This window comes from Pan troglodytes, chromosome 7 (genome assembly GCF_028858775.2).
Source record: "Pan troglodytes isolate AG18354 chromosome 7, NHGRI_mPanTro3-v2.0_pri, whole genome shotgun sequence".
Classification (NCBI taxonomy): domain Eukaryota; kingdom Metazoa; phylum Chordata; class Mammalia; order Primates; family Hominidae; genus Pan; species Pan troglodytes.
In genome coordinates, this window is record NC_072405.2 from 74,183,660 (window position 1) to 74,206,228 (window position 22,569).

At 40.0% G+C, this 22,569-nt stretch overlaps 1 long non-coding RNA gene across 1 annotated transcript in view; it reads right to left on the reverse strand.

The window, feature by feature from the left end:
- The window catches only part of LOC107976505 (uncharacterized), a 36,117-nt gene extending 13,835 nt beyond the window's left edge, over positions 1-22,282 (reverse strand). Inside the window, exon 1 of the long non-coding RNA XR_001720550.3 lies at positions 22,222-22,282. This is a non-coding gene — a long non-coding RNA (uncharacterized LOC107976505). The remainder of the gene's footprint in view (positions 1-22,221) is intronic.
- Between the last annotated feature and the right edge of the window lie 287 nt (positions 22,283-22,569).

The window sequence follows — 22,569 nt, forward strand, 5'->3', positions numbered from 1 at the left end:
TCTATTTTTAGTAGAGACGGGGTTTTGCCATGTTGGCCAGGCTAGTCTCGAAATCCTGGCCTCAAGTCATCCACCCACCTCAGCCTCCCAAAGTTCTGGGATTACAGGCATGAGCCACCACGCTTGGCTGATTCAGATTCCTATTGCTTTTTAAAAGTGAGAGAGAGAGAGAGAAAACATATTTCCCCATATCGGGAGGACTACCATCAGTTTTAACAGGAGCAACCCTCAAAATGGCTATGTAATAAAGAAGCACCAAGGCCATGAGTGTAAAGAATATCCAAGTCCAATTATCAGTATCTCTTTAGACCAAAATGTCTCCACTAGCAAACTGGCATGGTAAGCATAGTGATCAAACCCATAATAGTATAGTCACAAATCCCAAGGGACACATCCTGTGAACTTCCGTCTCTTAAGAACATTCTAGAACAGTAGCACAGACTAGCAATAGATTGTGGGGGGTTTTTGAGGATTTTTTTTTTTTTTTTTTTTTTGAGACGGAGTTTTGTTCTTGTCTCCCAGGCTGGAGTACAATGGCGCGATCTTGGCTCACTGCAACATCTGCCTCCAGGGTTCAAGCCATTCCCCTGCCTCAGCCTCCCGAGTAGCTGGGATTACAGGCACCCACCATCACGCCTGGCTAATTTTCAAGAGGTTTATTCCTTGGAAAATGAGGCCAATTCATTCACGTAACAAATATGTATTAAGGTCTTTCTTTTGCAACTCAGATGCCTCCAAATGACAGTTTCACAATGTTCTTGACTCCACACTCCAGCAAATGTACAAACTGGGGAGTTGCTTCCACACAGCCAATGCCCATGTTATGCTTTCATACATATAAACATTTGTAGAAGATTTTTAAAGAGATGATTACACACTTTAAATTTTCCTGAATTTTATTCCTTATTTGGAAAAATGTGACAAATGCATTGCCCTGAGGCCAGTCAAGACCTAATTTCACACAGCATGCATGACCTTAAACAACCCTCTTTCTTGCCAGGGCAGGCCCTTTTTAAATTTTTTTAACAAAGTAACCTTTGCTTCTCCTCTTCATAGAGATATATTTATCTCAGGTCTCTCAGGGGCCCAACAATAAGCCCACAAGCTGTCTTCACTGCAGAAGACCTAGGAGACTCTAGGACTCCTAGTCCTGTTATGGGAATAAGTTGTCTGCTATTAGCACTGTTATCCCAGATTTCTTAAAGACATACTTGCCGATTAGGCCTCATCCATGCCCTTGTTTCATAAGAAATAGCTAAAGAAATGCAAGTAAGTATATGAAGTGAATTAGTTAGAAATTAAGTCTTTGAGACAATAAGTCTTGACCTTAATCATGAAGAAGGTGTCAGGGCAATACCTCAAACAAAGGTGGGAACAAGCACCTCTTTATCGTAAGCCTTGCCTGAAAAGAAGAGGCCATGACAGAGGAATGGCATGCATAGGTACAGAGGCAATAAGCTGGTCGGTCTCCCCTAGTGTAAAGCGAAGGAACTCAGATTTGATCAGGCAGGTAAATTCTTCAGTAGAAGAATAGCAGACTAACAAATATCTGAGAAAATTTAATCTATTAACAAAAAAAAATCCAAGAAAATGAACCGAAAGGAAACTGAGTTACAGTATTACCTCGATAATTTGAACACACAGGGATGAAAACTGGAAAGGTCTACAGTTTTGCAAACAATGAGAGAGAACCCCATCTAAATGATACTGTCCATAGTGAATCAGCAGACACTGGAAACTGACCAGATAGAAGCCTGAAGCAGGGACTAGCACCAAAATAACTCCAAAATGTTGACCCAGGAGCATACTGTAGAATTTAATACAAAAGGAGAATTGAACCAGATAACCTCTAAGGTCCAGTTAAACTCTTACTGCTATGATTCCAAAAAAGGTGAAGACCTCACGTTTTTAAAAAAACAAGGAAGTCATCAAACTTCTTTAATTCTAAAAGTATTTACTGAGCACAAACTATGTACCAGGCACTGTCCAAAGCCCCAAAAATACAATGGCACATAAGAAAGGTCTTTGTCTTATACAGGCTATATTCTAAAGGGGGTGCACATAAAAAAAGTCACTGAAGGGCTTAAACAGAGATTGATCCAATCCAATTTATGTTGTGAGATTACTTTTCTGCTGGGTAGAGAGTGAGTTAAAGGGATCAAAGGCTAAAGAGGTAAGATTTTTTTGAAGGCAGTTAGAGGGATAAAGGGGGTCATATTGAAGATGTAAAGAAGTAAAACTTAAAAGATATTTACAGATAGAGTTTCTAATTGGACTGGATATGGTCAATGAGAATAATGGTGGAATCTTGAATAATTGCTTTATTTCTGGCTGAAGTAATCAGGGGTATGTGATACCTTTTACTGTGATGTGGAAAATTAGGGGGAAGTAGGAAGAATGGAAGTTTAAGGAGGGAAAACAAACCTCCTCAGGAAAACATTATTGTTGAAGAAGGTATTACTGACTGACAATGTAAGTAAGAAAATGTGGGTCAATTCATCCATCAGTGGACATTTAGATTGTTTCCTATATATCTTGACTATTGTGAACAATGCTGCAATGAATATGGGGGTACAAGTGTCCCTTCAAGATCCCAATTTTAATTCTTTTGTAGAAATACCCAGAAGTGGGATTGCTGAATCATATTGTAATTCTATTTTTAATTTTGTTATATACACTGACTGGGATATTATTCAGCCGTTAACTAAAGGAAAATCTGTGAAATGCAACAACATGGATGAACCTTAAGGATGTTATGCTAAGAAAAATAAGCAAGTCACAGAAGGACAAATACTGAATGATTCTATTTATATGAGGTATTTAAAGTAGTCAAGTTCACAGAAGCACAGAGCAGAATGGTGGATGCCAGGGTCTGCAGGGAGGGGAAAATGGAGAGATGTTCAATGGATGTAAAGTTTCAGTTATGCAAGATGAATAAGTTCTAGAGATCTGCTGCACAAAGTTGTTCTTGTAGTTAACAATACTGTGTTGTACATTTAAAAATTTGTTTAAAAAAGAAAAAAAATGCTCCTGGGCACGGTGGCTCATGCCTGCAATCCCAACACTTTGGAAGGTCAAGATGGTAAGATTGCCTTAGCTCAGGAGTTCAAGACCAGCCTGGGCAACATAGAGAGACCGTGTTTTTACTAAAAATAAGAAATAAAAATTAGCACAGCGTGATGGCCTGTACCTGTAGTCCCAGCTGCTCGGGGGGAGACTGAGATAGGAGCCCAGGAGATAGAGACTGCAGTGAGTTGTGATCATGCCACTGCATTCCAGCCTGAGTGACAGAGCAAAACCTGTCTCAAATTAAAAAAAAAAAAAAAGAAAAAGAAAGAAAAATAAAAAGAAATGCTGCATTATTGATGATCTTGATGGTCCAGAGACTGATATCCTGTGAAAAAGATAGGATTTTGACATGTAATTCAGAGGGATAAAATATAAATGTGGAGTCATTTTAGGAATATTTTAACCAACTTATTGAATTTATATTTTACTTCTTTTGAATGGAAATTAAAGTTCTAAATAATAAAAATCTATTTCCAAGTTTTTTTTTAATAAAAAGAAAAGGTGTATCAAGTGTCAGGTATTTGAGCCATGCCAAAGGAGTTTCCAGCTGTGTGGGACTCACCCCTCTACAGTGAGTATCAACATTTAGGGTTTGATCTGTTGGCTTCTTTTTTTGAGTATCCAAGAGCAAGTATTTGGGGTTTCAGTGGGCAGGGTGAAAGTGAAGCTTGCAGATTGAAGCTGAATAGATCTTTCATATGTAAGTCAGAAAAAAATTACAAAATATTTATGCATCATGAAGTAGCTTATTAGCGCTGTCACACCACATATTGATGACAGCGAAGAGTCTAGGCAGGGATGTTCTTTACCATCTTCATGCCACAGGCAAGACTCAAAGGCAAACAGAAATGTTTTGGGGGGAAATTAAGTGACTTCCCTGTAATATGTGAGTCTTAACGACAAAATCAATATCCTGTCCCATAAGCTCGTGTAATAGAAAATCTTTATTTACAATATTGGTCTCCGTTATCATTGCTTTAATTGTTAGCTAAAAGTTACCATTTCTACTTTAATCCTTACTTAGAAACATCCAGTGCTGAAATATACTTATAGTTGCCAGAAACAGCTAATCAATGTTGTAAAGATTCTTCTGACATAGAAAATCAGAACTTGACAGATAAATGGACTCTCTGTCTTGTCTCTAATCAATAGGTCAACCGGTTCTGGCGCCAAGTATTCAATATATATTTAACCTAAAAATAATAGACTCTTTTAACTTAGTTCCGTGAATCTCTCTAAGTTAGTAGGCTATGTCTATAAGTTATTTGGAAAAAATGGACAGGATCATTCAATGTAAAAAATGGACAGGATCATTCAATGTAAAAAGGCAGGAAATCATTTTCATGCAGGATCTTAAAGGCATCTCTGGTTCATTTCTTCTCTAAGTCTTATAGCTTTCAAATTTTCCTCTCTTCTTACCCATTGCCACTCTCAGTATCTCATCCTTCAGCAGTCTTCAAACTCTCTGATACTATTTAATTAATCCATCTAACATACATTAATTGAGCAGCTACTTATGTGGCAGACATTATTCTAGGTACTTCAGAACCAAGCAGACAAAACTTCCTGTCCTCGAGTTTACATTCTACTGAGGGGAGATGGGCAAACAAGAAACATAGTAAGTAAATAAATTAAATAGTATCTTAGAAAGTGATAAGTGCTGTGAAAAAAAAAAGGCAAAGTAAAGGAAGGTAAGGAGGATCAGTACGGTAGTGTGAGAGGTTAGTTAGCTCATTGGACCAGGGAGTCCTTATGGAGAAGAAGAGAGCTAAGCAGACTTGGAGGAGGAAGAGTTGACCAAGCAGATAGCTGTGGGAAGAGCATCCCAGGCAGGGGAAATAGCCAGAGCAAATGCCCAAATCCAGGAGTGTGCCTGGCTTATTCCAGGAACAGCAAGGAAGCCCTTGTTGGCTACTGTGGCCAAGTAAGAGGTAGAGCTGCAGCAACAAAGTCAGTTTCTTTTCTGTTTCCCACACCAGGACTCAAGTCAGAAATGTAGGCATTATCATAGACTCCTCCTTCCTCCACCATCCATTCTATCATCAAATCATGTTGATTTTGCCTCATCCATATCTTTCTAATATCTTTTCTGGCTTATCTTATCTGGATGATAGGAATGCCAGTAAATTTTAATTTTTAGACACTTTCATTGCTTACTTTTTCTTTGTAAAACTGTATATTACATTTATAAAAAATAGTAAAATAATTTTATAATAAAAAGGTTATTAATAAGCTGTTGCATTAGGGGAAAGCCTTGCCCTACTTATTTATTGACATGGGGAAATATATGACATTGTTTAGTGAAAAAGCAATCTATCATTTTATACCACATCTGTATTTAGAGAAGAGAGACTACAAGATACACAATAACAAGTTAGAGATGATTTTCTCTGGACATTGTGATAACAGGTGATTTTCCATTTGCATTTTTCTACACTACTACATGTCTTATGCATTGAATATATATTATTTCTATAAATTTTTTTGAGATGGAGTTTTGCTCTTTCACCCAGGCTGCAGTGAAGTGGCTTGATCTCCACTCACTGCAACCTCCACCTCCCGGGTTCAAGCGATCCTCCTGCCTCAGCCTCCCAAGTAGCTGCGGTTATAGGCGCCCACCACCACACCCGGCTAATTTTTGTATTTTTAGTAGAGATGGGGTTTCTCCATGTTGGCCAGGCTGGTCTCAAACCCCCAACCTCAGGTGAAGCACCCGTCTTGGCCTCCCAACCTGCTGGGATTACAGGCATGAGCCACCGCCCCTGGCCTATTTCTATAATTTTTAAAAACAGCAATGTTGTTTTTTATATGTTTTATATATTTTAGTAAAACTAATACTAAAAACCTGAACAGTATTACATATTTACATTGAAGCTACCTTTGTTAATGCTAATTAAATCTTCTACCCATTCCTCCCTCTTGATATGCACTACAACCCTACTGACTGATTGGCCACATCTAGAATCCAAGAAAAGAAGACATTTGTGCAATTGTTTCTTGTTTATGCAGCCCTAAGATAAGTGAAAATGACTGAAAAAAATGACATTGGAGAGACTACATAGGAAGAATCTGCCATTCTTCTAAACGGCAATATGGTTAAGGGCTGGAACTATTAACATAAACTTGGGAATACTCATCACATTTTTGTTCAGATTCCCAGCACCAATAATATTGTCTATTTGGCTCAGCTGTTTAATACCGTTTAATTTCTATTTCTCTGACCTGAAAGCCTGTCTTCCCTCATGTTGAGAAGAGTTCATTATCATTTCCATCTCTCCCCTGGGAATTGCATTCATTTGCTCACATCCTAATCATAAAGGGTTAAACTATGGGCCTCACCTTACCTTGTTCCTAGAAATCCTGACCAGAAAAGCTCTCCTCAATGAGCCCTCGGTGTCTTTATTTTATATCTAAGCCATCTTCCCAGTCAATGAGCCTCCCTAAAAGATTAATGTAGTTTGAACTTTTATAGAGGAATATCATTTGTGCACTGTCATATTTAGCACAAATGGTGCTTCAGTCACAGCTCAGTAATATTCCAGCATATTACTTCCAAGGCATTTGAGAGTTTAAAGAATTATTGAAGGGCACGCTGTACTCATTTGGTAATAAGGCAGAGAGCACTTCTTTCTACATATGATTTCAGCAAATGGAATCTCTGCTAATTTCATTGCACGTAGCAAAATAGTTGTGATAATAACCAAGGTAAAATATCCCACTGGAGGGAATAGATTAGATACATTTTTTATAAGATCTCCAAGAAGTATTGAGGAGGAAGTTCTAGAATTTGAGGGCAAGATGTTGAGAAATCATCTTCTCTCATTGAATACGTACCCTTGACATTGTGGTTTGTCAGCCCTGGGTGAGAAGTCACAGCCGTTACTTGGCCATTATTTGGCTGCAGAGTCCACTGAGCTACACTGGCACCATGCAGAGGGATGGGGGCAGTACAGGCATTAAAGAGAAATAAAGAAGTTAATATCATTTAGAGAAAAAAATGTAACTACACCAAAGCCCAGGTATTTGGTCAGAAAATTCCCTTTTGCAGCTTTGTAAAGAGCATAGATGAGATAAGTTTAGGTATTTTTTTAACATTTAAATTGATAGCTATGTTTTAGAGGAAGGAAAGGTCTTGCTCTCTGTCAGGTGTCACCAAACAGTAGTTTAAAGGTTTCTGGATGTGTGTGAATCAGAAAGAAAGAGAGACACCTGCTGTCATGAAAGGACCTTTTCATATAGATCCTGTTCCAACTCTATCTCAGGTGTTGGCCTTATTTCTTTACCAAATTATACATTCTAAGCAATTATAGCACTTACATTAATATCTCCTAGTAATGAGAATCCTGAGAGCAGAAGTGGAACTCCCATTTCTAGGTAAAGGAAGGCCTAATTTTGCCATTTGGGGAACAAACACATTTGAAATCCATTACAATTTCTTCTGCTTATTAAAAGTTACTCTCTGGTATTAGAATCAACTTGCTGAGACATTTTGAGAATACTCAGTTATTTGTATTAGTTTGAAAATATCCAACCCTTAACTTAGAGAGCAAACAGCTGCGCTCCTCTCTTCTCCCACTGCTTCTCAACAGTGTTGAGCCCTTCTACTCCACTGCTGTCTTTACTTCCAACCAGAGGAATGTCTGCCTTTTAAGTGGATGCTCCTGGGATATTATCTGTGGGCAGCATCTTCATGCCTCTTACTAAGGGAATGTGAAATTATTTCTGCAACATTTTGGTATCACCCACCACTTAGAAAAAGTGGTCAAAAGTACAGGTAGCACATGAAGCTCCTTAGATTTTCAACCAGATATAAACCCAATAAAAACCTTACAAAGTATACAAATGCCCAAAATGACTCATCTGACTGCTGCTGAGGTGACAATATGCCAAAATCCTTAAAAGTATAAAAAGATGCTTTTACAGATTTTTTTTGAATACAGAAATTTTATTATATAGTATTTAGTATCTTGTACATAAGACTATATATATATTTCTTTTTTTTTGAGACGGAATCTTGCTCTGTCACCCAGGTTGGAGTGCAATGGCATGATCTCGGCTCACTATCACCTCCGCCTCCTGGGTTCAAGAGATTCTCCTGCCTTAGCCTCCCGAGTAGCTGGGATTACAGGCGTGCACTGCCAAACCCGGCAAATTTTTGTATTTTCAGTAGAGGCGGGGTGTCACCATGTTGGTCAGGCTGGTCTCAAATTCCTGTCCTCGTGATCTGCCCGCCTTGGCCTCCCAAAGTGCTGGGATTACAGGCGTGAGCCACCGCACCTGGCCAAGACTACAATTTTTTTTTTTTTTCAGGTAACTTACTCCTCTCCAGGTATCCTATGTTGACGTCAACAACCAACATATTCTATTTTCCTGCATATGTCATTGTTCAGGGATGACCATGGGCCTTTACAAGAGACAGTAAACATGAAATTCAGAATATTGGTTCAGATGTATTCTTTTCCCCATTAAAATAAATTGTAAAAACACACAGCACTAAGAGTTACTGGACGTTATCTTGCAAGCACTAGGGAGAATCAGACTTGGGATAAAGCTGACAACTTAAAGGGCAAAGTAGAGGGAAGAAAAACAATGGCCCCCCCCTTGATAATATTATTGAGCCTCGACACCACGTTCTGAAGCCCAACTTAGCTTTGTTTTACAGCAACATAAACTAATTGGCCCCTCTTAATAATAAGGTAATTTAAGACAGGCTTTCAGTTTTTTAGGTTTGTTTGTTTGTTTGTTTGTTTTGAGAAGCCTCTGTCGCCCAGGCTGTAGTGCAATGGCACTGTCTTGACTCACTGCAACTTCCGCCTCCCAGATTCAAGTGATTCTCCTGCCTCAGCCTCACGAGTAGCTGGGATTGCAGGCGCCCACCACCACACCTGCCTAATTTTTGTATTTTTGGTAGAGACGGGGGGTCCCGCCACGTTGGTCAGGCTGGTCTCGAACTCCTGACCTCAGGTGATCCTCCCACCTCAGCCTCCCAAAGTGCTGAGAGGACAAGCATGAGCCACCATGCCTGGCCAGTTTTCAGTTATTTATAACAACATAAAGTGCTAACTAATAAAGATCTAACAGATCCAGAAAAAAAAATATTAAAACTCTAATCAAGAAGCACATTGTCAAAGACTAAATAAAGCATTTTTTGGCTTATAATTTTATATAGTAATCATCACCAGGCCACCCAGACTCTGTGACAAATGAGCAAGTATGATAATTTAGAACAAGACACCATACGATTTCTCAGGTTCTGCCTGCAAAAGACCTTTTTTACTTTTTTATTTTCTTCTTTTTTTTAAATCTCTGAACAAAACTGGAATCAGGATTAGATGCAATTTTCTCTTTCATTCAGGGCCCAGATGGCAGATTGGAAGAACTTAATTTCTGGTCTCTTAGTAGAAATTTGAGGACTGTCAGCTCTTAAGATTTTAAGTAATTCAGTTAAGTGACTATAAGCTCTGAGGTTTGAGAACTGTGCTGTCTTCAGTTTTGTGGTTGTTGTGTTGTTTTGTGTTGTTTTTAATCATTGTAACATATCTCAATATTCATAGGCCATCCTTGGAGAAAATTGGCAGGGCTCTCCCCTGTGTCTGACAACACGGATTTGTGTACAAGCCAAAGATCCCCACGGATCTGAATTGGAGCAGCTGGAGTTTCTAAGGACTGGTGTGATGGAGCTTAGTGAACATTTGGGGACATTTGGGGAACTGCACCATGAGGTGTTTCCTTGAGAGAGGCTTGAGAATAGAAGAATGATGACATAGCAGAGGCAGACCAGGGCCCAGAGGAATGTAGGCTGTCTATGGTACTCTGGAGAGACTTTTAAAGCTCACAGATTCAATGCACCATAGGGTTGTGTGTGGGGCAGCAGGCAACATGCTAAAATGGTCACCAAGATTTCCTGCCTCCTCACCCCCCTCTCTGTACACACCCTGCAGGATCCCCAGTACTGTTAATGTGATGAATGTTTCCCCTGTGATTCCATTATGTAATATGGCACAGGTGACTGTAAGAAAGAAGGATTATTGAGATGTACATAACCCAATGACCTGAAAGCCTTAAAAGCAGGGAGTTTTCTCTAGCTAGTGGCAGAAGGGAAGATTAGAAACTGGGAGAATCAGAGGGATTTGCTTCATCATTGCAGGTCTGCAAATGGAGGGGCTACGTGGCAGGGAATGTGAGCAGGATCTGGTTGCTGAGAGCAGCCCCAGCTGACAACCAGCAAGGAGGTAGAAATCCTAGTCCTGCAACTGCAACCAAGGGAATTCTGCTAACAACAAGCATAAACTGAAAAGTTGATTTTTCTCTAGAGCCTCCAGACAAGAACTCAGCCCAAGTGACACCCTGATTTTGGCCTTGAGTTCATCCTACACAGAGAACCCCACCTTGCCATGCTGGACTTTGACTTACAGAACTGTGGGCTAATAAGTGGGTGCTGTTTTAAGCCTCTAAATTTGTGGTAACTTGTTACCCAGCAATAGATAATGAATGCATTTCTCAAATCAAAACAGTAAACAGAGGAAACTATTTTGGCAGGAACAGTGAAGAATGAATGCAAGGAGGTAGAGCCGCATGTAGGAAACCTACTGAAATCATCTGGGGTTTCCATGCATAATAAGAACCAGTGGCAAATGGTAACATAGTTCAGACCTGCACATTTTGATACTAATCATATTACTGAGTTGGAGAAGAAAGGTTTTCAACACAGAAGATGTATAAAAATCACATGGAAAGGGATATCATCTTCATAACTTCCAAAGCTCAGCCCTTATGCAGTATTGGTGGCAACACCGGGAATGAATAACTGATTTATAATTGTATTTGTAACTCAGCCAAGTGAGTATAAATTTTTTGGCTATACAGATATATATATGTGTGTATATATATGTGTGTGTATATATGGGTGTGTGTGTATATATATTTTATATATATATATGTTTTTGATAGATATTTACTAATGATGGGACAAATATGTAAGAAGAAACTTGAGACTTACTGCCAGATTCCTAGCTCAGCAAATGGTCCCATGCATGTGGGTTAAGAAATCAGAGGTGATAGGATAAGCTAATTTTTATGTTTCTTGGTTTTCACATTAGCCCCTCTATCAATTGTTTTCTGGTTTTGTTTTTATTTCTATTGAGTGATCTTGAACTATTTTCACCAGCTAGAGACTGATAGATTAAATGACAGACAAATAGACAGGCAGAGGCAGCTTTGTTGTTTACTAAAGAGTTGTATCTGATTATGTACAGCTTTCTACATGTGAATCTTCAAGCCTCATTTTAAAGAATAATGTGAAGCTATCATTCACAAAAAGTTTTATTAATAGGTATCATTTTTTAAAGCAGTTACAGATTCATAGCAAAATTGGGTGGAAAGTGCAGAGATTTTCTATATATCCCTGCCCCCACCCATGCACAGCCTCCCCCACTATCAACATCCTCCACCAGAATGGTTCTAATAGTTCTAACATTTGTTAGAACTGAGGAACCTACATTGACATATCATTATCAACCAAGGTTTATAGTTTAGACTGGGTGTTGTGCATTCTATGAGTTTGGACAAATGTAATGACATATGTCCACCACTGTAGTATCATAAAGAACAGTTTCACTGCCCTAAATATCCTCTGTGCTCCACCTGGTGCTCCTCCAAACCCCTAGCACCCATGACTTTTTTGTACAGTCTCCATAGTTTCACCTTTTCAAGAATTTCATCTAATTGGAATCATACAGCTTCTTTTACTTAGTAATATGCATGTCAGTTCCCTCCATGTCTTTTCATGGCTTCATAGCTCATTTCTTTTTAGCACTGAATAATATTCCATTGATTGGGTGTATATCTTGGTTGTTGCCAAGTTTTGACAATTACGAATAAAGGTTTAATAAACATATGTGTGTAGGTTTTTGTGTGGACCTAAGTTTTCAGTTCCTTTAGGAAATACCAAGGAGTGCAATTGCTGGATCATATGGTAAGAGTGTGTTTCATTTTGTAAGAAACTGTCAACTTGCCTTCCAAAGTTGGGGTACCATTTTGCATTCCCACCAGCAACGAATGAGAGTTCCTGTTGCTTCACATCCTCACCAGCATTTGGTGTTGTCAGTGTTCTGGATTTTGGCCATTCTAATAGGCATGAAGTGATATCGCATTGTTATTTTTAGTTTGCCTTTCCCTAAGGAGATGTAATGTGGAGCATCAATTCATATGTTTATTTGCCATCTGTATGTCTTTTTTGGTGAGGTGTGTGTTCAGATCTGTTGCCCATTTTTTAATTGGGCTGTTTAATCAGGTTGCTTAATTGGGTTGTTAAGTTTTTAAGAGCTCTTTTTATATTTTGGATTGCAGTCCTTCACCACATATGTCTTTTGCAAATATTTTCTTCCAGTTTGTGGCTTATCTTTTCATTCTTTTGACACTGTCTACTGTCTTTTGCAGAGCAGATATTCTTTTTTTTTTTTTCTTTTTGGGGATGGGGCCTCACTCTGTCACCCAGGTTAGAGTGCAATGATGCAATCATGGCTCACTGCAGCCTAGACCTCTGGGGCTCAAGCAACTCTCCCACCTCAGCCTCCCATGTAGCTGGTACTACAGGCATGTGCCACCACACCTAGCTATTTTTTGTTGTTATTTGTAGAGACAGGGTCCCTGATGTTGCCCAGGCTGGTCTCAAACTCCTGGGCTAAAGTGATCATCCTGCCTCAGCCTCGCAAAGTATTGGGATTACAGGTATGAGCCACTGCGCCCAGCCAAAATTATTCATTTTAACGAAGTCCAGCTCATCAATTCTTTCTTTCATGGATCATGCCTTTGGTGTTCTATCTAAAAAGTCTTCATCAAACCCAAGGTCATCAAGATTTTTCTCCTGTTACCTGCTAGTAGTTTTATAGTTTTGTATTGTACATTTAGGTCTATGATACATTTTGAGTTAATTTTCACGAAGAGGTGAAGGTCTGTGTCTAGGTTCATTTTTTGGTATGTGAATGTCCGATTGTTTTGCCACCATTTGTTGAAACACAAAACACTTTTCCTTTCCCTACCAACCCAAAGAAGACAAAAGTGGGGTGCCCTAGTCGTGGGGAGGATGCATCTGTGGAGACAGTCTCAGATTTGTCATATATGAGCTGAGACTTGAGACAAGTTTACTCACATTAATTCCTCCCCTGTACATTTTGTAGAGGGATTAAATGATGCACTGCACATAAAACACAGTATTCCATGGAACAACAGATGTGGAAATGATAGGTATTTTATCTCAGCCAAGCCATTTAACCTCTGTGCCTCTTTTTTTTAATCTTTAAAACGGTAGTGGTAATATGAGTAGCCATCAATGGAAATGAGAGAAAGCATGCAGGGTATGTGGTCAGCAGTGAGTACTGCGTGAACAGCAGCCTCCCATCCGGGACCAATATAGGGATTACCACCTGATAGAAGTTGTGTGATTCTGTGATTGTTAAAACTTACACTTTTTTTTTTTTTTTTTTGATGGCCCGCTCTGTCGCCCAGGCTGGAGTGCTGTGGTGCCATCTCAGCTCACTACAACCTCCGCCTCCCAGGTTCAAGCGATTCTCTTGCCTCAGCCTCCGAGTAGTTGCGATTACAGGCACACACCACCATGCCCGGCTAATTTTTTTGTCTTTTTAGTAGAGACAGGGTTTCACCATGTTGGCCAGGCTGGTCTCAAACTTCTGACCTGAGGTGATCTGCCTGCCTTGGCCTCTCAAAGTGCTAGGATTACAGGCATAAGCCAAAGCACCCGGCCAAAACTTATACTTTTTTTTTTCAGTAATATTAAGGGTCTTTAATTAGGTACTGCTCATTTGAGGAAGTGTCCCATTTTTCGCTGTCTTGGTTAGAAAAATACTGTGACATCTGTTTATTTGTTTGTGAATTGATGAATCACAAGTGAGTTTAAGATCACTGCAGTTCCCCACTCATGGACTGGTACCTCCTGACACACACATCGAAGACTTTGACGTCCAGTCAACATTGAGAAAAACTGCTATGGAAAGTTCACATGGATTCTGAAGACACCATCCATTCTGGATTTTGACACGTGGTTTGACCTAATAATTTCTACTCCATAATAAACCAAATCTTATTCATTCCTCCCTGAAGCCATATGTACGTACTAGGCCATTGGTGGCCAGAAGGTACAAGTCCTCTCTAACCACAGAAAATCTCCATCAAGACTTCTGTGAGATCTGACCTGGGTGCTGAATAGGTCCAGTATTCTAGCACAATGCAAGGCACTCATTTGACACTCAGTGTAAGTTTTTTGAATAAATGGCATTTTCAAACTTTGTGGGTTAGTTGTAGATAACTCTATATCTATTTTATATATTATTGGAATTCTGACAGTGACTACGTTCAAATTAGCAAGATAATCTCTATGCTTCTTTCTCACTTCATCCTTTTGTACTATTAGAAGTAGTATTATCTAGAGCCTGACCAAAATAATACCTCTAACTGGACTGGTGCTTAACAACTCCTCTCAGGGGTCTTTGAAACTTATTAAAATGAGTGGCCCAATTGTATTCATGTTCTACTGCTGTTATAGCAAATTACCAAAAACTACCTGGCTTAAAACAACCAAATGTAACCTCTCACAGTTCTGGAGGTCACAAGTCTAAAATCGAGGTGTCAGCAGGGCTATGCTCCCTCTGGAGGTATCAGGGTACAGTTTATTTCCTTTTCCTTGCAGGACTTCTAGAAGCACCTGCTTTCCTTGACTCGTGGTCCCCTTCTCACATCACTTCAACTTCTTGCTTCCATCATCATATCTCCTACTACTGGTTCAGGTCCTCCTGCCTCCCTCTTATAAAGACCCCTGCAATGATATTGGCTCATCTGGATAATCCAGAATAATCTCATCTTAAAATTCTTGACCATATCTGCAAAGTCCCCTTTACTATATAAGATGACATATTCATGGGTCTCAAGCATCAGGGCATGAACATCTTTGGGTGGCCACTGTAACAGCCTACTACATCAATGATTTCTCAATTCATCTAAAATACGTATTGACAGATTGACTATCTAAAATGTACAAGGCACACTTGGGTATTGTCAGGATCATAAGGATAAGACCAAGTTCCCAATCTTAAAGAATGTATTACCTAATAAAGCAAAATAAGATACATTCATAAATGACTCTCAGTTTAAAGATTCATATAGGCAAGCACAAGGGACAGAACAATAAGGCTCTCAGAGCCAAATACAGGAAATTAAGTAGGACACTAAATTCAGAAAGTGCCAAAAGTTAAGGTTGTCATGGCAACATGAACTCAGCAACACAGCAAAACCTGTTCATCAAAAGTATACACTTAACAGTTTTTCACAAATATGATCTGCTGAACGAGCAGCTTTCATTCAATGATCCGGAACCTCTTACAACTATGGATTAGCTCTTTTTCTGTGGCTATAAGAAATTGTTTCACTAACCAAACTCAATTTCACAAATATTTAGATGTCATCGACTATGTGTGAGATGTGTAAGACAAGAAGCTAAGGTCTGAGGGCATGCAAAGATAGATAAGACATCATTCTTGATCCCAAGGAACTTTTCATCCAGGGCTACGGGCATGCAAATTATGGTAGGGAAAGTCCACTAAGCAGAAAATTGCTAAGGAAGGTCAAAGGGGTGAGAGGGCTCAGACGGCTGGGGGCGAAGAAAATTCTCCTAGATTGTGTGGCATTTGAAATGGGCTTCAAATGATGAATGGGATATTTGCAAGGAAGTGGTACGGTGACAACAGCCAAATAAAAGATCCAAAGCTGGAAAGAGCAAGGCATGTAGGGAAACAGTAGCAGTCTGGCTGAAATAAAGACTACAGGAAAGAGTCAAGTTGCTTGAAATGTGAGATTTCTACTTGTCTTATAAAGCCAGGGCCTGGAATGATATGTAGTAATGTATTTAGCAGATAGCAGTATTTTTCATAAAGACATTACCAAATTTAAAAGATCAAAGGCCTCTTTCCTCTGTCTACTTTCCCTGATTCCCTACTGTAAAAATTTACTTTCAGAAAACCTCATATCTGATTTTCTCAAACTTCTTACTGTCCATGCTGTTTTGTGGCCTATATTGTTCCCCCAAAATGGAAGGCAAAAGTTATATCCATTTTCAAATAAGGAGACTGAAAATCAGAGGTAAACTTCTCAAGTTTACACAAGGAAGGCAGCGGTGACGCAGCTTATCTGTGCGACTACAAAGCCCAAGCCATTTTTTTTTTACTTTGTTGACCTTATCACACCGTGTTGCAATTGCTTGTTTGAATGTCTCTCTCTCCCAAGTTAAACTGTAAGGATCTTTTGGATAAGATTCATATCTTGCTCAATTTTGAATTTTTTTTTTTTTTTTTTTTTTTGAGACGGAGTCTCACTCTGTTGCCCAGGCTGGAGTGCAGTGGTGTGATCTCGGCTCACTGCAAGCTCCGCCTCCCGGGTTCATGCCATTCTGCTGCCTCGGCCTCCCGAGTAGCTGGGTCTACAGGCGCCTGCCACCACGCCCGGCTGATTTTTTGTATTTTTTAGTAGAGATGGGGTTTCACCATATTAGCCAGGATGGTCTCGATCTCCTGACCTCGTGATCCACCTGCCTCGGCCTCCCAAAGTGCTAGGATTACAGGCGTGAGCCACCGCGCCTGGCAATTTTGTATTCTTAGAATCTAATTTGACAAATGACACAGAACCAGAGCCATGTGAGTTTTGTCAAATAAGGAATTATGGATTTTAGGCAAGCAGTTACTGAAGGCACAGAGTTCTTTTCTTTGTGAAAATATAGCAGTAATGTCAATTGTATGACCTGTTATAGCAAACACTTAGTCAGTTTTATTCATCACTTGGCTATTTATAAAAATACAAAAATAGATAGGAACTTGATGGAGGTCTCTTCTCTCATGTTAATTCACACTTGCATCTTTCTCTTTTTCTTTTCTGCCCAAAACTTGTTCCCAGCAATACTGAAAAAAATAAAATAATCTCCAATCCTGCTGGTATCCTCGGAGGACAAGACAAAAGTCTAGCTTCCTTGCCAATTGGGTTGTTATGGCCCATGGTCCAGAGACCCCACATCAAACTTCTCTGTAACTTGTGACACCACAGGGCACCATCAGCCTCTCAGCATCCTGTTTGAGCTGGTTCCCAGTGAAACTTTGGCCTGGATCGCGGCCTCCCTCAGCCTTTCTGTCCTCTCCCGGAAGCTTTTTATCATCTAAGAGCACTGCAATGACCATTTCCTTTTTCTAATTAGGATAAGAGAAAATCATTTGCTCTTTGGCTATTACTTCGCCTGACCCCACTAAACCCCCCAATCTCCTTTATCCTGAATTTTCATACCATGAGTTTATGTACTCTGCCTAGTGCTTTTTCTATAAGAACTGTTATATTAAGCATTTCTCAAGAGACACATTACCTACTCTTCATGCGTGGCCCTTCCCTGGTTCTAGTTTCCAAGTATTGGAAAGACTGCCAGCATCTCTTCAAAGCTACAAAGTAGAAACGTTGGAATAGTATTGAATTCATCTCCTAGCCCATACTCAGAATGCTAAATTAGTTGCCAAGTTCTGCCAATGTTTTCTGTAACAAATTTTTCATAACTACCCCTTCCCTTCTATCCCTCGCTCACTACAGCTTTGTTGAGTTTCTTATATTTTTCCAACACTCTTTGCCTTTAGACTAGCCTTATTACTGCTGACGAAGGTATTTTCTCCACGTTCTGCTATAAATTGGGGGCTATTTCACTCTTAAACCATAATGGAATCGCACAGGCCTTTCGATCACATCAAAAGTCTTTACCGTGTGCTTCATCAAGATGCTAGGAATTACCTGAATTCTTAGCCTCCTCCCAAAACTCTCCCTCCCTTGACAGGATTATCTCCTTAATGATCCCACCCCACTCTGCTCTTTTAAGTTTTTTCTTCTGCTTCTCCATTCACTTAAATTGTTTTAGAAATTCTCTCCTTCCTTGGAGGCTTGCTAGGTAGATCCTGGACTATCAGGAAAAATTGATTTGGAAGGTCAGCATCACCTTCAAAATACAGGCACAATCTCTATTTCCACTGCTACCCCCGGGACAGGCCACGGTCATGTCTTTCTAGGACTGCAGCAATCAGTTCTATAGGTCTCCCTTCCTGCCCCTCTGTCTGTCCTCAATACAGCAGCTCCAATAACCTTTTCAAAAATCAAATCAAATCACTTTACTCCTCCACTTAAAATCCAAAATGGTTCCCCCAGGTTACTCATAGTAAAGGCAAAGTCCTGTCCAGACCACACAGGCCCATGTAGTCCAGCCCTCTTCCCTCCCTGAGCTGGCATCATACTCTCTCCTTCTGCAATCCACTCCCACCACAAAGGCCTGGCCTCATACTTGCCAGGCATTTGCCATCCGTCCTGCTTGGGGCACTGCTTTCCCTTCCATCCATTCCTTCGGGTCATTGTTCAAATGCCATCCCACTCATCCATGAGTAAAGCCTACCCTGACATCCCACCTAACAATGCAATTCATCCCCTTTCCATGCTTTGTTTTTCTCCTTGGCACTGATCACCACCTCATATACTAAGAATGGTTAATTTGCTTACTGTCCCTATGTACTAAAAATTGAGTACCCCGAGGGCAAGAAGTTTTATCTCTTTTGCTCATAAAACAGTGACAAGAACAATAGCTGGCATACAGCAATTTCTCAATGCAAACTTGTTGAATGAATGAACTCAAAATATTAATTTACTACAAGTTTTCTATTTGGCCATTGTTACTATTCAAACTTCATAGAGATACAGAACATTTGGCCATTGTTACTATTTGGCCATTGTTACTATTCAAACTTCACAGAGATACAGAACATATAAAACACAGCCTCTGCAGTGCAGAGGGCACATGCAATGCTTTAACTTTCCAATGTTTTGCTCATAAGCAGCAAAACCATATTGCTTTTTTTTTTCTGTAGTCACCAACAATGCATTTGCTGCCTTCAGAACCTAAAGGGTGCCTCTTAAACACTAGACCCACATCTAGGAGTCCAGTCTACAAAACTAGACGCAGTTCAAAATGGAGGAAGAAGAGGCAGACATTATTGTAAAAGAATAATGAGGGCCAGGCTCGGTGGCTCACGCCTGTAATCCCAGCACGTTGGGAAGCTGAAGCGGGCGGATCATGAGGTCAGGAGTTCAAGACCAGCCTGGCCAACATCCTGAAACCCCATCTCTACTAAAAATACAAAAATTAGCCGGACATGGTGGCACGTGCCTGTAGTCCCAGCTACTCAGGAGGCTGAGGCAGGAGAATCACTTGAACCTGGGAGACAGAGGTTGCAATGAGCCGAGATCAAGCCACTGCACTCCAGCTTGGGCAACGGAGTGAGACTTCGTCTCAAAAAAATAAAAAATAAAATATAGAAATAATGAGAAAAATGGCTGCCTTATATGGTAAGAAAAAGTTGTGTCTAATGGTCTTGTTTACAAATCCTAGGACCTTATAAATGGAAGAGTCCGGATCTTTTTCAAGATCCTAGTTACCCAGGATATTTTTAAATATCACCTAGTTGATAAAGGTTGAGATCATCCATTGCTGCAATCCCAGAGACACCCTCCAGACCCCTCAAAAAGGCCAGATAATATAACGACTGGGATACAAGATTCGATTAAAAAACACTCTTGGGGCTTGAAAAGGAGTTCTGAATGTGAAATGTTACACCTGTTGTCTTAAATTTGAATTTCCATTATTTGTATAAAATGTTTTCCTTCCTTTTCATGAAATAAATGAGTCTGAATCCCTTGGCTGAGAAATTCTGTCATAAAACAATACTTTGCCAGCGTTCGCCCCTCCGTGTGAAGTGGCAGAGATGATGAGATGATCTCCGCAGCTCGGCGGGCCTGCGGGTGAGGGGGCCGCCATAAGGCGACCACTCAGGAAAACGCTGGAGCAAACAGATGGGGCCTCCGTTGTGCCCCGAAGGCAAACAGTCCCGGCCCTGCTGGACCCGGGCGGAGCGCATTCCAGAGTCCTGCCCTCCTTGACAATGCCCTGCCCCTGGCTTCCCAGCCTTCAGACCTTCCCCTCCTTGATCTCTGGCACCGTGGAGGAATCGAAGAGAAAGAGGGTCCCCAGGGACAGCGCATTTCATTCCTGCCTGGCTGAATAGATAAAAGCTAACACCTGCTGGCGCAGCGAGGTGCGCCTGGAGCCAGTACTATCGGGGCCTCACAGGTGTGAAGACCGCAGCGGAGGGCCAAGCTCTGGGGAAGCCGTGGCCACGGAGTGCCTGGTGCAAGCCTAGAGCGGGCGCGCGCTGCCGCTGTTCACACACAGGCTTCCTCCTAGTGCTCTCAAAAAGAAGAGAGCTTCACCAACATGTTCCCACGTGTAATGTACCAGCTCTGCCCATATGGGTGTCATCATAGGATTTTATTACTAATTTCAATTGTGGTGTTCCACTTCTGAAAATGCTATTTGGTCAAAAGTTTAGATTTTAAATACTCACAGAGAAACATACAAAATTGCTCCGTGCAGCATTGTAATTATAGCAACAAAAAACATGGAAAACAATATCCATCAATAGAGTTAATTTAAAACATTATGTCACGAACATGTAATGGAATAATCTGTGGCTTATAAAAACCAAACATGGAAAGATGTCCATTATAGAGTAAATTTGAAACCTAAGTTGCAACGCAGTATCAGTGCTGTATGATCTCATTTGTTAAAATATGTAAATGTGTTCATCTTTCCTTAGAGAAATATCTGCAAGAATATTCACAAACTACCTCAAGGGATTGTGGGACTCTTCATTTTCTATTTCATATATTCCTGTATGATTTAAAAGTTTGCAACAAGCATGTCCTATTTATATAAACAAAAAGCACATTCAAGCATGCGTATGTGGTGTGTGTGTGTGTGTGCTTGTGTGTGTGCGCATGTGTGTGTGTGTAATTAAGTTTCCAAGCTTCAGGCATAATGAAATCCAAAGTAATAAATGATACAGAGTAGTGGTAATTAATTTATTATTAATTATATCTATAGAACAGACTTATATTGTGCCTTTTATCACTTCATAAGAAATACATGACACTAAAATTAGAAAATTGAGGTCATTTATAGGAAAACAATTTTTCTTCTGAATAAAAAGCACCTGCAACTATCTATTGTTAACTCCAATTACTCCCTCTAACAAATAAGTGAAAACGTAGCTGATAATGTAAATATAATACAAATTTAGGTGAAAACTGCAGTCTCTATGGAAATATCCTTTTTCCCCACACACTCCCTCTCTTCTTACCCCAATCACCACCCACTCCCCCACCTAAACTCAGGCTCCAATACCTGAAAACCATCTCTTTTCACTTTCTTGTTTGTTCCTAAAGGATGGTGGCATCAGGTTGTAAATCACCACAAAGAACACTCTTAGTGATGTCCCAAAATTTATTGTTCCCAGCTTTTCCAAGGTTACTTATGAGAATGCTCACTGTGAAAGAAAAACATAGCCCGGCAAGTACATTTCCAGGCATTTAGACCTGGTTCTTGCTGCAAAATGTAGTGAGCAAGGAAAACAACTTTAAGACCAATAAAAATTAAAATAAAATAAAACTCTCATTACGTCTCTTATAAAACACATGAGAAATGACTTAAAAATTCTAACTGGTTACTCTATGTTTAGAAAGGACCAAATTACAAAGGTTAGTCTATTTTTTGTTAAAGTGCACTTGTAGCAACCTCTCCATAGATGATAAATTTAAATGAACATTTCTCTGCTGCCATCTCGTGGATTATTTAGGTAATGTACTCAAAGGCAAAGGCAAATCTAAAGTCCTTCCCACTAAAATTTTACCGGATGTGAAAAGTCATATTGATTACTTAGTCATTTATTTGACAGAACACAACATAACTTAATGTATATAGCATGCTACATATAACATATTAAACCTCATCCTAAGAACAAGGTTTAAGATCCTTTCACTTTTAAATGTTGTTAACCTTGATAGAGAAAACAAAATGCTTTTGCCATTGCATAAGCAATAATTACTACAAAAGACATTATATCTCTATGCAATAATCACTAAAAGTAACGAGATCACACCATTGCACTCCAGCCTAGGAGACAAGAGCGAAACTCCGTCTCAAAAAAAAAAAAAAAGATAGGAAACAGGGCACTGCTTTACCTTTGGTTGTAATTTAGATGGTTCTGTGGGAAGAGAAGGGTGTTCACAATGCACAATACACAATGGTGGCATTATCTCGACTTCACAGATGCTCTCCTCTGCAAAGGCTGGGACCAGAGAAGGATGGGAAAGGGGCCATCCCTGGTCAGATTCTGAACATGGTCCCAGTAGCAAATGCTACTGTGATGACAGGGGATATGTTTAATAAGTGGCTGTCACACCCACTATCAAGCAGTGTTAATGATTCATGCAGCACTTTCCAAACCGTTCCTGGATCTTCAGGTACTCCTTGGAGTAACCAAGTTTTAGAGTCAGCAATAAACCCAGAAAGGAATAAAGGGGGGAAAA